Here is a 16530-nt window from a genome sequence, read left to right on the forward strand (position 1 = left end):
AAGTTCAACTATTTTACATACATCATAGGGAATTATGTAATATCTGTCTTCATGTGACTGGCTTATTTCACAAAATAAACAAAATAATATGTTTGCTGTGGGTTTTTCATATATGGCTTTTATTCTGTTGAGGTAGTTTCCTTCTAGTTTGTTGAGTGTTTTTATCATGAAAGGGTGTTACATTTCGTAAGTGCTTTTTCTGCATCAATTGAGATGATCATGTGGCCTTTCCCTCTTCATTCTATTAATGTGGTGTATTACATTGATTGATTTTTGTATATTGAAGCATCCTTGCATTCCAGGATCGTAGTAATCTCATCTCATTCCAGGATCGTAATAAATCTCACTCTGTTGTAGCGTATAATCCTTTTAATGTGCTGTTGAGTTCAGTTTGCTAGTATTTTGTTGAGGATTTTCACATCAGTATTCATCAGGGGCATTGGTCTGAATTTTTCTTTTCTTATAGTATCTTTGTCTGGCCTTGGTATGTTGGCCTCATAAAATGTGTTTAGAAGTGCTCCCTTCTTTTTAATATTTAGAAGAATTTGAGAAGGATTAGTTTAATTCTTCTTTAAATGTTTGGTAGACTTCTCCAGTAAAGCTATCAAGTCCAGGGCTTTTCTTTGTTGGGAGGTTTTTGATTAATGATTCAGTCTCCCTGCTAGTTATAAGTCTGTTCAGATTTTTTATTTCTTCCTGATTCAGTCTCAGTAGGTTGTATGTTTCTAGGAATTTATTCATTTTTTCTAGATTATTCAATTTGCTGACATATAATTGTTTGTAGTAGTCTTTTATAATCCTTTTTATTTTTGTGGCATCAGTTGAAACATCTCCTCTCCCATTTCTGATTTGTGTTGTCTTCTCTCTTTTTTCTTAATCTAGCTAAGAGTCTGTCAATTTTGTTTATCTTTTCAAAAACCAGCTCTTAGTTTTATTGAATTTTTTTCTATTCTCTATTTCATTTATTTTAGCTCTAATCTTTATTATTTCCTTCCTTTTGCTAACTTTGGGCTTAGTTTGTTCTACTTTTTCTATTTCCTTGAAGTGTAAAGTAAGGTTATTGAGTGGAGATCTTTCTTCTTTAATGTAGGCATTTACTAACGATAAACTTAGTGCTGCTGTTGCTGCATCCTGGAAGTTTTGATATGTTGTATTATCATTTCCATTCATCACATGATATTTTCTAATTTCCCTCGAGATTTCTTCTTTAACCCATTTGTTGTTCAAGAGTGTGTTGTTTAATTACCAAATATTTGTGAATTTTCCAGTTTTTATTTTGCTATTGAATTCTAATATTATTCCATTGTGAAAGGAAAAGATATTTAGTATGATTTCAATCTTCTTAAATTTGTTAAGACTTTTTTGTGGCCTAACATGTGCTCTATCCTATAGAATGTTCCATGTATCCTTGAGAAGAATTTGTGTTCTGCTATTGTTGAACAGAATTTTGTGTATATCTGTTAGGTCCAGTTGGTCTCTAGTATTGTGTAAGTCCTCTGTTTCCCCTTATTGATCTTCTGTCTGGTTGGTCTATCCATTACTGAAAGTGGGGTATGGAATCTACTATTATTATTGTGTTACTGCCTATTTCTTCCTTCATTTCTGTCAATGTTTGCTTCACATATTGGAGTGCTCTGATGTTAGTGCATATATATTTATAATTATTAAATCTTCCTCATGAATTGACCTTTTATAATTACATAATGTCCTTCTTTATCTCTTGCGACAGTTTTTGACTTAAAGTCTCTGCTGACATAATTATTACCACCCCAGCTCTCTTCTGGTTACCATTTGCATGGACTATCTTTTTCTATCCTTTCACTTTCAGCCTATGTGTGTCCTTACATCTAAAGTGAGTCTCTTGTAGACAGCATATAGTTGGATCTTTTTTTAAAATCCATTTTAGTCATTTGATGTCTTTTGATTTGGGACGTTTAATCCATTTATATGTAAAGTACTGATAGGGAAGGACTTACTGTTGCCATTTTGTTAATTTTTTCTTTATGTCTTATTTCTCTCTCCGTGTCTTCCTTTGTGTTTGGTTGGTTTTTTACAGTGCAGGCTGTGATTCTGTTCTCATTCTCTATGTATTTTCTTACCATGGAGATTATCTGAAACATTTTATGGTATAACAATCTATTTTTTAAATTGAAATATAGTTGATTTATAATATTATATTAGTTTTAGGTGTACAGCATAGTGATTCAAAATTTTTATACATTATATTTAAAATTATAATAAAATACTATATTCCCTGTAATGTACAATATGTTCTTGTAACCTATTTATTCTGTACATAGTAGTTTGTACCTCTAAATCCCTTACCACTATCTAGCCCCTTCCCCTTTTCCTCTCCCCACTGGTAACCACAAGTTTGTTCTCTGTATCTGTGAGTCTGTTTCTGTTTTGTTATATTCATTCGTGTTATTTTTTGGATTCCACATATAAGATAACACCCAGTATTTGTCCTTCTCTGTCTGACTTATTTCACAAAGCATAGTACCCTCTAGGTCCATCCACGTTGTTGCAAATGGCAGAATTTCATTATCTTTTAAGACTGAGTAATATTTCATTGTATATATATACCACGTCTTCTTTATTCATTTATCTGTTGATGGGCACTTATGTTGCTACCATACCTTGGCTATTGTAAATAACACTGCTATGAACATTGGAGTGCATGTATCTTTTCGAATTAGTGTTTTTGTTTTCTTTGAATATATACCCAGGAGTGGAGTTGCTGGGTCATATGGTAGTTCTATTTTCAGTATTTTGAGGAAACCCCATGCTGTTTTCCCTGGTGACTGTACCAATTCACATTTCCACCAGCAGTGTACAAGGGTTCCCTTTTCTCCACACCCTCACCAACATTTGTTATTTGTAGACTTTTTGATGATAGCCATTCTGACAAGTGTGAGGTGTTAATCTCACTGTGATAATAAAATAAGTGATAATCTCACTTTGATTTGCATTTCTCTGATGATTAGTGATGTTGAGCATCTTTTCATGTGCCTGTTGGCCAACTGTGTGTCTTCTTTGGAAAAAATGTCTATTCAGGTCTTCTCCCCATTTAAAAAATCAGGTTGTTTGTTTTTTTGATGTTGAGTTATATGAGCTGTTTATATATTTTGGATTAAACCCTTATTAATCATATCATTTGCAAACTTTTTCCTCCCATTGAGTAGGTTGTCTTTTTGTTTTGTTGATGGTTTCCTTTGCTGTGCAAAAGCATTTACATTTAGTTAGGTCCCATTTGTTTGTTTTTGCTTTTGTTTCCTTTGCCTTAGGAAACGGGTGCAAAAAATATTGCTATGATTTACATCAAAGAGTGTTCTGCCTATATTTTCTTCTAGGAGTTTTGTAGTTTCTGGTCTTACACTTGGTTTTTAACCCATTTTGATTTTATTTTTGTATATGGTGTGAGCAAAGGTTCTAATTTCATTCTTTTACATGTAGCTGTCCAGTTTTCCCAGCACTACTTATTGAAGAGACTGTCTTTTCTCCATTGTATATCCTTGCCTCCTTTGTTGTAGGTTAGTTGATCGTAGGTGTGTAGGTTTATTGCTGGGCTTTCTATCCTGTTCCATTGATCTCTATGTCTATTTTTTTGTGCCAGTACCATACTGCTTTGATAACTGGAGCTTTGGAGTATAGTCTGAAGTCAGGGAGTGTGATACCTTCAGCTTTGTCCTTTTTTCTCAAGATTGCTTTGGCAATTTGGGGTCTTTTGTGGTTCCATATAAATTTTAGGGTTATTTGTTCTAGTTCTGTGAAAAATATCATGGGTATTTTTATAGGGATTGCATTAAATCTGTAGATTGCTTTGGGTAGTATGGACATTTTGACAATATTAATCCTTCCAATCTGTGAACATGGCATATCTTTGCATTTATTTCTGCCAATTTCAGTTCCCTTCATCAATGTCTTATAGTTTTCAGAGTATAAGTCTTTCACCTCCTTGGTTAAGTTTATTCCTAGGTATATTATTTTCTTTGATGCAATTATACATGGGATTGTTTTCTTGAATTCTCTTTCTGGTGGTTCATTATTAGTGTATAGAAAAGCAACAGATTCTGTATATTAATCTTGTATCCTGCAACTTTACTGAATTTATTTATTAGTTACAATAGTTTTTTTGTGTGTGAGACTTTAGGGTTTTCTATATATATGTTATCATGTCACCTGCAAATAGTGACAGTTAATTTCCCTTTCAATTTAGATGCCTTTTATTTCTTTTTCTTATCTGATTGCTGTGGCTAGGAATGCCAATACTATGTTAAATAGAAGTGGTGAGAGTGAGCATCCCTATCTTGTTCCTGATTTTAGAGGAAAAGCTTTCAGCTTTTTTTACTTTTGAGTATGATGTTAGCTGTGGGTTTGTCATAAATGGCCTTTGTTTTGTTGAAATATGTTCCCTCTATACAAACATTGATGAGAGTTTTTATAATGAATGGATGTTGAATTTTGTCAAATGCTTTTTCTGCATCTATTGAGATGATCATGTGATTTTTACCCTTCCTTTGTTATTGTGGTGTATCACATTGATTGATTTGAGAATATTGAACCAATGTCACATCTCTGGAATAAATCCCACTTGATTATGGTGTATGACCCTTTTTATATATTGTTGAATTTGGTTTGCTAATATTTTGTTGAGGATTTTGCATCTTTACTCATCAGAGATATTGGCCTGTAATTTTATTTTCTTTCTTTTTTTAAAAGTATCTTTGTCTGCTTTTGGTATCAGGGTAATGGAGGTCTTGTATAATGAATTTGGGAATGTTCTGTCCTCTTTAATTTTTTTTTGAATAGTTTGAGAAGGATAGGTATTACCTCTTCTTTATATTTTTGGTAGAATTCCTCTGTGAAGCTGTTGGTCCTGGACTTCTGTGTGCTGGGAGTTTTTTTTTTTTTTAATTAAAAATTCGATTTTACTGCTAGTGAGCGGTCTGTTCAGTTTGTCTATTTCTTCATGATTCAGTTTTGGAAGGTTGTATGTTTGTAGAAATTTGTCCATTTCTTCTAGGTTGTCCAATTTGTTGTCAGATAACTGTTTATAGTATTCTTTAATGATTTTTTGAATCTCTGTGGTATCGGTTGTTATGTCTCCTCTTTCATTTTTTATTTTCTTTATTTGGATCCTCTCTCTTTTTTTCTTGATGAGCCTGGCTAGAGACTTACCAATTTTTTTATCTTTTCAAGAAACTAGCTCTTGGTATCCTTGAACTTTTCTATTGTTTTATTGGTCTCTATTTTATTTATTTCCTCTGTGATCTTTTTTATTTCCTGCCTTCTGATGACTTTGGGCTTTGTTCTTTTTTTTTTCTAATTCCTTTAGTTGGTAGGTTAGGTTGTTCAATTGAGATTTTTCTTGTTTCTTCAGGTAGGGCTGTATTGCTATATGCTTCCTTCTTAGAACTATTTTTGTTGCATCCCATAGATCTGAAAAGTTTTGTTTTCATTTTTATTTATCCCAGGGTATTTTCTGATTTCCTCTTTGATTTCTTCATTGACCCATTGTGGTTTTTTTGTTCTTTTTTAGTAGTATGTTTTTTAGTTTCCACGTGTTTGTGTTTTTCTCATTTTTCTTCCTGTAATTGATTTCTAGTTTTATGCTGTTGTGGTCAGAAGAAATGCTTGATATAGTTTCTATCCTCTTAAATTTGTTGAGACTTGTTTTGTGACCTATTCTAGAGATCATTCCCTGTGCATTTGAAAGAATGTGTATTCTGCTGTTTTGGGATGGACTATCCTGTAGATATCTGTTAAGTCCAACTGGTCTAATGTGTCATTTATGTTCACTGTTTCCTTATTGATTTTCTGTCTGGATTCTGTCTGGATGATCTGTCCATTGATGTAAGTGGAGTGGTAAAGTCCCCTACTATTATTTTATTACTGTCAATTCCTCCTTTTATGTCTGTTAATATTTGCTTTATATATTTAGGTACTCCTGTATTAGGTGCATATACGTTAACAAGTGTTATATCCTCTTCTTGTATTAATCCTTTTGTCATTATATAATGCCCTTCTTTGTCTTTTGTTATAGTCTTTGTTTTAAAGTCAATTTTGTCTGATATGAGAGAACTGCTGCCCCCACTTTCTTGTCATTTCCATATGCATGAAATATCTTTTTCCATTCCCTCACTTTCAGTCTGTGTCTTTAGCTCTGAAGGGAGTCTCTTGTAAGCAGCATATAGATGGGTCTTGTTTGTTAATCCAGTCAGTCACCCTATGTCTTTTGATTGGAGCATTTAGTCCACTGACATTTAAAGTGATTATTGATAGGTATGTACTTATTGCCATTTTGTTACTTATTTTCTGGGTGTTTTTGTAGTTCTTTTCTGTTCATTTCTTCTTCTTTTAGTTTCTTCCCTTGTGGTTTGATGGATCCCTTAGTGATATGCTTGTGTTCCTTTGTGTCTTGTTTTTGTGTATCTATTGTAGGTTTTTGGTTTGTGGTTACCACAGGGTTCATGTGTGTTGACCTATAACTATATCTATTTGTTTTAAACTGGTAGTCCTTTAAGTTCAAGTACATTCTAAAAGATTTACTTTTTTTTACTCCCCTCCCCCACTTTTGTGGGGTTTTTTAAAGTTTTTTTTTGATGTGGACCATTTTTAAAGTCTTTTATTGAATTTGTTACAATATTACCTCTGTTTTATATTTTGGTTTATTGGCCACAAGGCATGTGGGATCTTAGCTCCCCAACCTGGGATTGAACCCACACCCCCTGCAGTGGAAGGCGAAGTTTTAACCACTGGACCACCAGGGAAGTCCCCACTGTTGTGTTTCTGAGGTCATATTTTACATCTTCATGTTTATCCCTTCACTATTTATTGTAGTTATAGTTGAATTTACAATTTTTTTGTCTTGTAACCTTTGTACTAGCTTATTTAAGTGGTTGATCCACAGTTTTTATTATGTATTTCCCTTTACTAGTGGAATTTTTCCTTTCCTATAGATTCTTTGAGTTCACTGATACTTTCTTCTGCTTGATCAAGTCTGCTTTTGAAACCCTCTAGTGAATCTTCCATGATTCCATGTGGATCTTTCTTACAGCCTTTGTTGTACAAGTCTTTTTGCCAGTTTTCAGTTTGTTTTCAGTGAGAATTGCTCCACATGTAGATGTATTTTTGATGTGTTCATGGCAGAAGGTGAGCTCTTCATCCTCCTACTCTGCCACCTTGAGTTCCCCTCTAACAATGTATTTTAAACTGATAACAACTTCAATTGCATAAAAACACTCTACTCTTTTACATCTCTCTTACTTTATATTATATCATTCATGTCACAAATTACATCTTTTTATATGTGTGTCACTTAACATATTTTTATCATTATGGCTATTATTTTTTATGCTTTTATATTTTAAATTCTATAAAAGTGATTATGCACCACCATTACAATATTACAGGATTGTGTATTTGTCTAAATATTTAGCTTTACTAGAGAGCTATACTTTTTTGTATGCTTTTGTGTTGCTGTCTAGCATCCTCTCATTTCAACTTGAAGGACTCCCATTAGCATTTCTTGTAAGGCAGGTCTAGTGGTTTTTTGTTTGTTTGTTTTTTAATCTGGGAAAGTCATTATTTCTTCTTCATTTCTGAAGGATAGTTTTGCTGGATATAGGCTTCTTATTTGGCAGGGTTTTTTTTTTTTTTTTTCCTTTTAGCACTTTGAATATACTATCCCGCTCTTTTCTGGCCTGCAAGGTTTCTATTGAGAAATCTACTGATAATTATGGGAGCTTCCTTGTACATGACAAATCACTTTTTTCTTGTTGTTTTCAAGATTTTTTCTTCATCTTTGACTTGACAATTTGATTATAATGTGTATTGGTGTGGAATTCTTTGGATTTATCTTAGTTGGTATTGTTGAGCTTCTTAAAGTTGGATGTCCATTTTCTTCTGTAAATTTGGGAAGTTTTTGACAATTATTTCTTCGTTTAAGCTCTCTGCTCCCTTTTCTCTCTCTTCTTCTTCTGGGACTCCTATTATACTCACAAATACTCCCATAAGTGGTCTGCTCTGTGGTCTCTGGTTAATCCCTTAGGACAGCTTCACTTGTATTCATTCTTTTTCCCTTTTTGTTCCTCTGATTCAACAATTTCAAATGACTTGTCTTTGAGTTCACTGATACTTTCTTCTGCTTGATCAGGTCTGCTTTTGAAACCCTCTAGTGAATCGTTCAATTCAATTATTGTATTATTCAGCTCCAGACTTTCTCTTTGGTTCTTTTTAATAGTTTCTGTCTATTTGTTGATATTCTGATTTTTGGTCGTGTATCATTTCCTGATTTTTTTTTTTTAGTTGTCTGTGTTATCTTGTAGCCCACTGAGCTTCTTTAAGATGGTTATCTTAAATTCTTTACCACATAATTAATTGATTTCCATTTCTTAGGGTCAGTTTCTGGAGATTTATTTGGTTCCATTGATTGTGTCATGTTTCCCTGTTGCTTCATATGCCTTGTTATATTTTGCTGGGATTTGGGTATTTGAAAGAACAGCCACCTCTCCCATTCTTTACAGACTGCCTTTGTACAGGGGAAGACTTTCACCAATCAGCCTGGGTAGAGATTCTGGAGGCCTCTCAGACTTTCTGAGGATATGTCTTCTCTGGCCTTGTACATGTAATTTCCCGGGTAGAGAGGTTTGCCTGTTTCTTTTTCTGGCGCTCATAATCTCTTGCTCCCTCTGATGTCTCTCTGAACCTCAGGCTCTCTGGTGCAGCACCACGCCACTGAGCTCTCTTTCATTTTCAGTGGCCCTCAGGCACCCAAAGTATGTCAATTCCTCATCAGCGTTCCAAGTCAGGCTAGACAGATACTAGTCCTTGGTAGCCCCTGAAAAGCTGGAATGTTGGATGAATGTACTACTCTTTCCCTCCTGAGGGAGAAGCCATGAGCTGAGCAGTTTCTCCTGATCAGACTGAGGTGTGCTAGCTTGGAAGAAAGGTTATCTTAGGTGAAAAGCAACGGCTTTTTTTTACTAATTTCAATACAGCTGTTCTTGCTTTGCACTTGCCTGGGGTATTGTGACTTCTTAACTATTTTCTGGAGTTCTCAAAAAGCCTTTGTACCATACGTTGTTGTTAATTGTGTCTCTGTGGGGGAATGAGGTTTGGGGCTTCTTATTCTGTTATCTTGTTCATGTCACTCCTTACTTGGGACACTTTTGAAAGTGAACTTTATATATAACATATAAGAGAACTGGTACACTATTGAGAGGGGATGGTTAAAATCATTAAAATTATATAATTTTTTTGAATTTATTAACTATGTAACATATTGGTTTTGTTATATTGATAGGCCTATAAAATTGTCCTACTTTAAAATACTTTCAATAAAAATATATGTGCATTAAACCAAAATATTGTAACTGTAAAAACCAAGTAAATTTATCTTCAATGTTGAAATTTTAAACTGAATTTACAATAGCATTCACAATTGTGAGAGCCATTTCACTCTTACTGTAATGAACTTCCAACCTTAAGCCCCTGCAGTGGAGGAAAACAATGAACTAATATTGGACTTATCCTAACTGACTTTCTCTCTGAAGCATCTGGAGTCTTTGATATAAAACTGACATAATTGAACACTTTTCCTGCTGTTGGAACCAACACATTCTCACTTCACTTTGGTACATGCAAAGAACACTTAGAACTGAAAAAGAGCAAGATAATTTATGTTTGCTCATAAATGAAATGAAATGAAAAGTCATGCTTCACCTGAGGATATATAAGTATCAACACTAACTTCTGAGGCTGCGTGTGTTAAATCAGCTTTTTTGGGCACAGTTTTTATATAACAACTACTAACTTTTTTGAGAAGGAATTAAATTGCCTTTTTTTAAACAATCATTCTGTTGAAGTGTAATTCATGTACTTCACAAGAGGCTGCACAGATTATAAGTGTAGAGTTCAGTGAACACTTTGGATCAAGAAATAGAGCATTCGAAGCACCCATTCTTCTACCTTAATACACTTTTCCTCCACAAGGGTAATCATTATCCTGACACCTAGCACCATCATTTAGTGTTGTCTACTTTTGAACTTCATATAAATGGTATCATACATTATGTATTTTTTTTTTTTGCTTCTGGTTTCTTTCTCTCCGTATTATAATTTGTGAAATTTATCCATGTTGCATATAGCAGAAGTTTGTCTCTCTTCTTTGCTTCAAAGAATGCCACAATTTGTTTAGCCTTTCTAATAAATTTCTACTATTTATTTTCAATGTTGGCTATTATGAAAAATGCTTTTATGAACACTGTTGTGCCTTTAGGGTGCTTATGTACTCGTTTTTGTTGAGTATACACCTAGGAGTAAAATCGCTGTGTCATATGGTGGGCATGTGTTCAGCTCTAATAGATACTGCAAAACAGATGCTTTGCATCTGGATTGCTCAGGCTCTGTTTCCTGCACACATTTCACATATGTTTCATCTGTAATTTCCCACATTTCCTCTCTGGAGGCCCAGAAGCTTCAGGCATCTCACAGGCTGGGGCATGGGCCACTGCATAATTAGCTGATACACCAAGTGACCATTGAAAGCCTCAGAGTGGAGTATTTCCTTTCTTTCATTTCTCTGTAGGGAAGGGGTAAGCTTGATTAGTTTCCACTGAAACTCTGGAAGTGGGGAGTGGTGGGCAAGAGAATTGCTGGTAATTAAGAGGGCATCTGGAGACTGACATTTCCTTTCCTAGTTGGATGTACTCTCGCTACTAGACTTGTTGACCTGTCCCTGCCCAAGAAGGGTGAAGATCAGGAAAGAGGTCTCAGAGGACATAGTGTTTGGTAATGTCAAGCCAGGTAGAAAATTTGTGTTTCCAGATAGGTACAGAAAATGAATTTTGCCCATTCCTATACACTCCAGAATTGGGACCATGGAGCAGAGTTGGAGTGGCAGGCTTGCTGTTCCAGGGGCGTGCACATCAGAGGAGTACAGTATGAGGCCGCCAGCTGGAAGATATGGCTGAATCTCCCAAGGGACCACTAAACCTAGGCAAGTTACTTGGGATAAATTCCTCATCAGTGAACTTGTTGGGCACTGGTTCTCAACACCATGTCTATGGGCAGCAAGCATGATCAGTAGAGATGACCGGGAGAAAGGGAACATCAGCATCGCCTGGTCTGGCCCATAAGCAGATGTCTTTTTCTCTTATCCCTCTGGGCTTGGAAGGAGGGAAACTTCAAGGAAGGAGGGGTGTGGTGTGAAAGAGCCAATCACATTCCACCTCTACCCACCTAAGCTGTAAGTCAGCTTGCAAGGTAGGAAAGGGGAGCCTCTATCAAACGTGATTGAAATTTAAAAAGAAAGAGAACTGAGTCCTAATAACCAAGGACATCCTGTTTTAACAACTGAAAGGGACAGAACTGAGATGATATTAGGGGTCATGCTACCCAGTAAAAAGGAGGATTAACAGAGCAGAATTGAAAACATTTACTGGAAAAATAAAACAGTCCTGTGTTTATACCCAAGTTGTTGAGACTGCTCAGTCAAATTAGTTACATAGTCTGACATAAATTACTTGGTTAATGTCATCCTGCATCAAGAGGCATGGCCTCCATCTGTTTTGGCCCCCATTATATTCATGTGCTTAGCACAGGGCCTGGGACATAGCAGATACTGTTTCAGTGTTTGCTGAATGAGCAGAATGAATGATCTGTTTTTCTCATTACCATATTTTTGCACTCTAAATAAAATACTGCACACACTCCTATTGATAATTAAACTCTTTCTGAAAGCAATCTTCCATGAAAGCATAATACCAAATTATTCAATTTGCAACATCTTTTGAAAAAATCTAGCTTTGTTTTCTAAAATCAAAGAAGTGGTTAAAATTATAGAGATTCTGCTTTTTAGTTGGAAAGTAGTATTAGTCAATCTGCAACTTTAATTTATTAGCTAAATTGAGAAAAACTGAACAGAAAAGTGTGGTTAGCAAATTAAACAAATACTTTATTCTATAGGTCTACAAGCTTCTTTCCAAATTTGTTCACTTTGCAGTGGAGAGCAGATTGGGTTATTAAGAGTTACTACACAGAGTTGAATTTCATGGTATTTTTATTACACTGAGAAATATTTTTTCCAAGAAAATCCAATTATTAATGTCATGAATAACAGTAGGTTTCAGCCAGCAGCAGAATGGGCAATACAATGGGCCAGGGTGATGCTATTATCTGTTTAAGTCCTGTGTGACCCAGGGATCCACTCACTTTTCCTTGGGAGTGAGGAATGCTATTTGGGACTTTTAATTACTACGGCACTAACAGAAGCTTGTCCTACAATGATCATATTTATAAGGTAGTTCTATGGCATGAACTCAAGGACATTATTACAGCAAGGTTCATAACAAGTCATTTATATTCATTTTATTTAATAATCTACTAGGGACCTACACTGGAACAAACAAGCAGCATTTCTCTTTTTTAATTTTTAATAAACTTTTCATTTTAGAACAATATGGGTATAGAGAGTTCCCATATACCCTGCACCCAGTTTCCCTATTGTTAATATCTTGTATTAGTATGGTACATTTGCTATAATGAATGAATCAATATTGATGCATTATTATTAGCTTAAATCTGTAATTGACTCAGATTTCCTTAGTTTTTTACCTAATATCCTTTTTCTGTTCCAAGATGACATTCAGGACACCACATTACATATAGTTGTCATTCTACTTAGGCTTCTCTTGGCTGTGACAGTTTCTCAGACTCTCCTTGTTTTTGATGACCTTGACACTTCTGAGGAGTATTCATCAGATACTTTGCAGAATGTTCCCCATTTGGGATTCTTCTGATTTTTCTTTTTATCATGGCTAGACTGGAGTTACATGTTTTGGGGAAGAAGGCCCCAGAGATAAAGGGCCATTCTCATTACATCATATCAAGGGTACATACTGTCAACGTGGCTTATCACTGTTGATGTTGACTGGACTACCTGCTTGGTGATACTGTTTATCAGGTTTCTTTACTGTAAAGACACTCCTTCTCCCCCTTTCCATACTGTTCTCTTTGGAAGGAAGTCAGATGAACCTACTTTTGAGAGCAGCTCAAATTTCTCCAAAATGCCAGTTCTATTTTAATTTTATTCTGGCATTAGTTTCTGTCCTGTGTCATACATAGGTATGCATGAAGGCACATGTGTAAATACACAAATTCCCTCTTTCTCTCTTATTTCTACATAAAGAAATCCAAAAAGGTCTACACAAAGAGGTCTCAAAATTCAAAATCCAGGCTACCAACAAGAAGACCTTTTCTCTATACCAGAAGTTTATCAGGGACTATAGATTGAAACCATAGATTTGAAAGGGAATTATTTAAAATTCAGGTACATTCAAAGATGAAACTCAGAGATGAAACAATCTGCTAGCCCTTTTTTTGATAGACTTTCGATAAGATGATAGCAAAATATGGATCCAGTACTCCTTTTTTTTAAGGAATAAGGAACCTACAAGAGCTCAGCTTGGATCTCTGTAAAGATTAGCCGTTACTTTTTTACGGTAGCCCCAGGGATTTGACCTGTTGGCCTCTATTTCCATTTGGAAGCTGGGTTAAGCTCCCAGTCAGTCTCAGGGGGAGAGAAATATATCAATAATTTCCTCCCATTGTACATCCTCAAAGGAGGATAAAAAATAAAAAATAGTATTAACAATAAGAAATAGCAATGGGGGGAGGAGCTTCAAGATGGTGGAGGAATAAGACGTGGAGATCACCTTCCTCCCCACAAATACATCAGAAATACATCTACATGTGGAGCAACTCCTACAGAACACCTACTGAATGCTGGCAGAAGACCTCAGACCTCCCAAAAGGCAAGAAACTCCCCACGTACCTGGGTAGGGCAAAAGAAAAAAGAAAAAACAGAGACAAAAGAATAGGGATGGGACCTGCACCAGTGGGAGGGAGCCGTGAGGGAGGAAAGGTTTCCGCACACTAGGAAGCCCCTTCGCAGGCGGAGACTGCGGGTGGCGGACGGCGGGAGCTTCGGAGCCACGGAGGAGAGCACAGCAACAGGGGTGCGGAGGGCAAAGTGGAGAGATTCCCGCACAGAGTATCAGTGCCGACCTGCACTCACCAGCCCGAGAGGCTTCTCTGCTCACCCACTGGGACAGGTCGGAGCTGGGAACTGAGGCTCGGGCTTCGGAGTTCGGATCCCAGGGAGAGGACTGGGGTTGGCTGCGTGAACACAGCCTGAAGGGGGCTAGTGCGCCACGGCTAGCCAGGAGGGAGTCCAGGAAAAAGTCTGGACCTGCCGAAGAGGCAAGAGACTTTTTCTTCTGTCTTTGTTTCCTGGTGCGCGAGGAGAGGGGATTCAGAGCGCCACTTAAAGGAGCTCCAGAGACGGGCGCGAGACGCGGCTATCAGTGCGGACCCCAGAGACGGGCATGAGACGCTGAGGCTGCTGCTGCTGCCACCAAGAAGCCTGTGTGCGAGCACAGGTCACTATCCACACCTCCCATCCCGGGAGCCTGTGCAGCCCGCCACTGCCAGGGTCCCGTGATCCAGGGACAACTTCCCCGGGAAAACGTACGGCGCGCCTCAGGCTGGTGCACTGTCACGCCAGCCTCTGCCGTTGGAGGCTCGCCCCGCATCCATACCCCTCCCTCCCCCCAGCCTGAGTGAGCCAGAGCCCCTGAATCAGCTGCTCCTTTAACCCCGTCCTGTCTGGGCAAAGGACAGGCCCTCAGGCGACCTACACACAGAGGCGGGGCCAAATCCAAAGCTGAACCCCGGGAGCTGTTCGAACAAAGAAGATAAAGGGAAATCTCTCCCAGCAGCCTCAGGAGCAGCGGATTAAATCTCCACAATCAACGTGATGTACCCTGCATCTGTGGAATACCTGAATAGACACCGAATCGTCGCAAATTGAGGAGGTGGATTTTGGGAGCAACGATATATATCTTTTTTTCCCTTTTTCTCTTTTTGTGTGTATGTGTATGCTTCTGTGTGTGATTTTGTCTGTAGAGCTTTGTTTTTACCATTTGTCCTAGGGTTCTGTCTGTCCGTTTTTTTGTTTGTTTGCTTGTTTTTACTTAAAAAATTTTTTTTCTTAATAATTATTTTTTACTTTAATAACTTTATTTTATTTTATTTTACTTTATTTTATTTTAACTTCTTCTTTCTTTCTTTCTTGTTTTTCTCCCTTTTATTCTGAGCCGTGTGGAGGACAGGCTCTTGGTGCTCCAGCCAGGCATCAGGGCTGTGCCACTGAGGTGGGAGAGCCAAGTTCAGGACACTGATCCAGAAGAGACCTCCCAGCTCCACGTGATATCAAATGGCAAAAATCTCCCAGAGATCTCCATCTCAATGCCAAGATCCAGCTCCACTCAATGACCAGCAAGCTACAGTGCAGGACACGCTATGCAAAACAACTAGCAAGACAGGAACACAACCCCATCCATTAACTCAGAGGCTACCTAAAACCATAATAAGGCCACAGACACCCCAAAACACACCACCAGACGTGGACCTGCCCACCAGAAAGACAAGATCCAGCCTCATCCACCAGAACACAGGCACTAGTCCCCTCCATCAGGAAGCCTACACAACCCACTGAACCAACCTTAGCCACTGGGGACAGACACCAAAAACAAGTGAAACTACAAACCTGCAGCCTGCGAAAAGGAGACCCCAAACACAGTAAGTTAAGCAAAATGAGAAAACAGAGAAACACACAGCAAATGAAGAAGCAAGGCAAAAACCCACCAGACCTAACAAATGAAGAGGAAATAGGCAGTCTACCTGAAAAAGAATTCAGAATAATGATAGTAAAGATGATCCAAAATCTTGGAAATAGAATGGAGAAAATACAACAAACGTTTAACAAGGATCTAGAAGAACTAAAGAGCAAACAAACAGAGATGAACAACACAATAAAAGAAACTAAAAATTCTCTGGAAGGGATCAATAGCAGAATAACTGAGGCAGAAGAACAGACAAGTGACCTGGAAGATAAAATAGTGGAAATAACTACTGCAGACCAGAATAAAGAAAAAGAATGAAAAGAATTGAGGACAGTCTCAGAGACCTCTGGGACAACATTAAACACACCAATATTCAAATTACAGGGGTCCCAGAAGAAGAAGAGAAAAAGAAAGGGACTGAGAAAATATTTGAAGAGATTATAGTTGAAAACTTCCCTAATATGGGAAAGGAAATAGTTAATCAAGTCCAGGAAGCACAGAGAGTCCCATACAGGAAAAATCCAAGGAGAAACAGGCCAAGACACATTAATCAAACTATCAAAAATTAAATACAAAGAACAAATATTAAAAGCAGCAAGGGAAAAACAACAAATAACACATAAGGGAATCCCCATAAAGTTAACAGCTGATCTTTCAGCAGAAACTCTGCAAGCTAGAAGGGAGTGGCAGGACATATTTAAAGTGATGAAAGAGAAAAACCTACAACCAAGATTACTCTACCCAGCAAGGATCTCATTCAGATGTGATGGAGAAATTAAAACCTTTACAGACAAGCAAAAACTGAGAGAGTTCAGCACCACCAAACCAGCTTTACAACAAA

At 37.2% G+C, this 16530-nt stretch overlaps 1 protein-coding gene across 3 annotated transcripts in view; it reads left to right on the top strand.

Annotated features, from left to right (window-relative positions):
* The window catches only part of CNOT6L (CCR4-NOT transcription complex subunit 6 like), a 363313-nt gene that overhangs the window by 132351 nt on the left and 214432 nt on the right, over nt 1-16530 (top strand). Inside the window, exon 13 of one of the 3 annotated variants that reach the window (XR_009503292.1) lies at nt 10874-11182. The exons of the other annotated variants lie outside the window; for them this stretch is intronic. The gene's annotated coding sequence lies outside the window, so the exon portion shown is untranslated. Of the gene's footprint in view, nt 1-10873; nt 11183-16530 lie in introns of those variants that run through there. 3 annotated transcript variants of the gene reach the window in all.

Source organism: Balaenoptera ricei, chromosome 5 (assembly GCF_028023285.1).
Source record: "Balaenoptera ricei isolate mBalRic1 chromosome 5, mBalRic1.hap2, whole genome shotgun sequence".
In the NCBI taxonomy this organism is placed as follows: domain Eukaryota; kingdom Metazoa; phylum Chordata; class Mammalia; order Artiodactyla; family Balaenopteridae; genus Balaenoptera; species Balaenoptera ricei.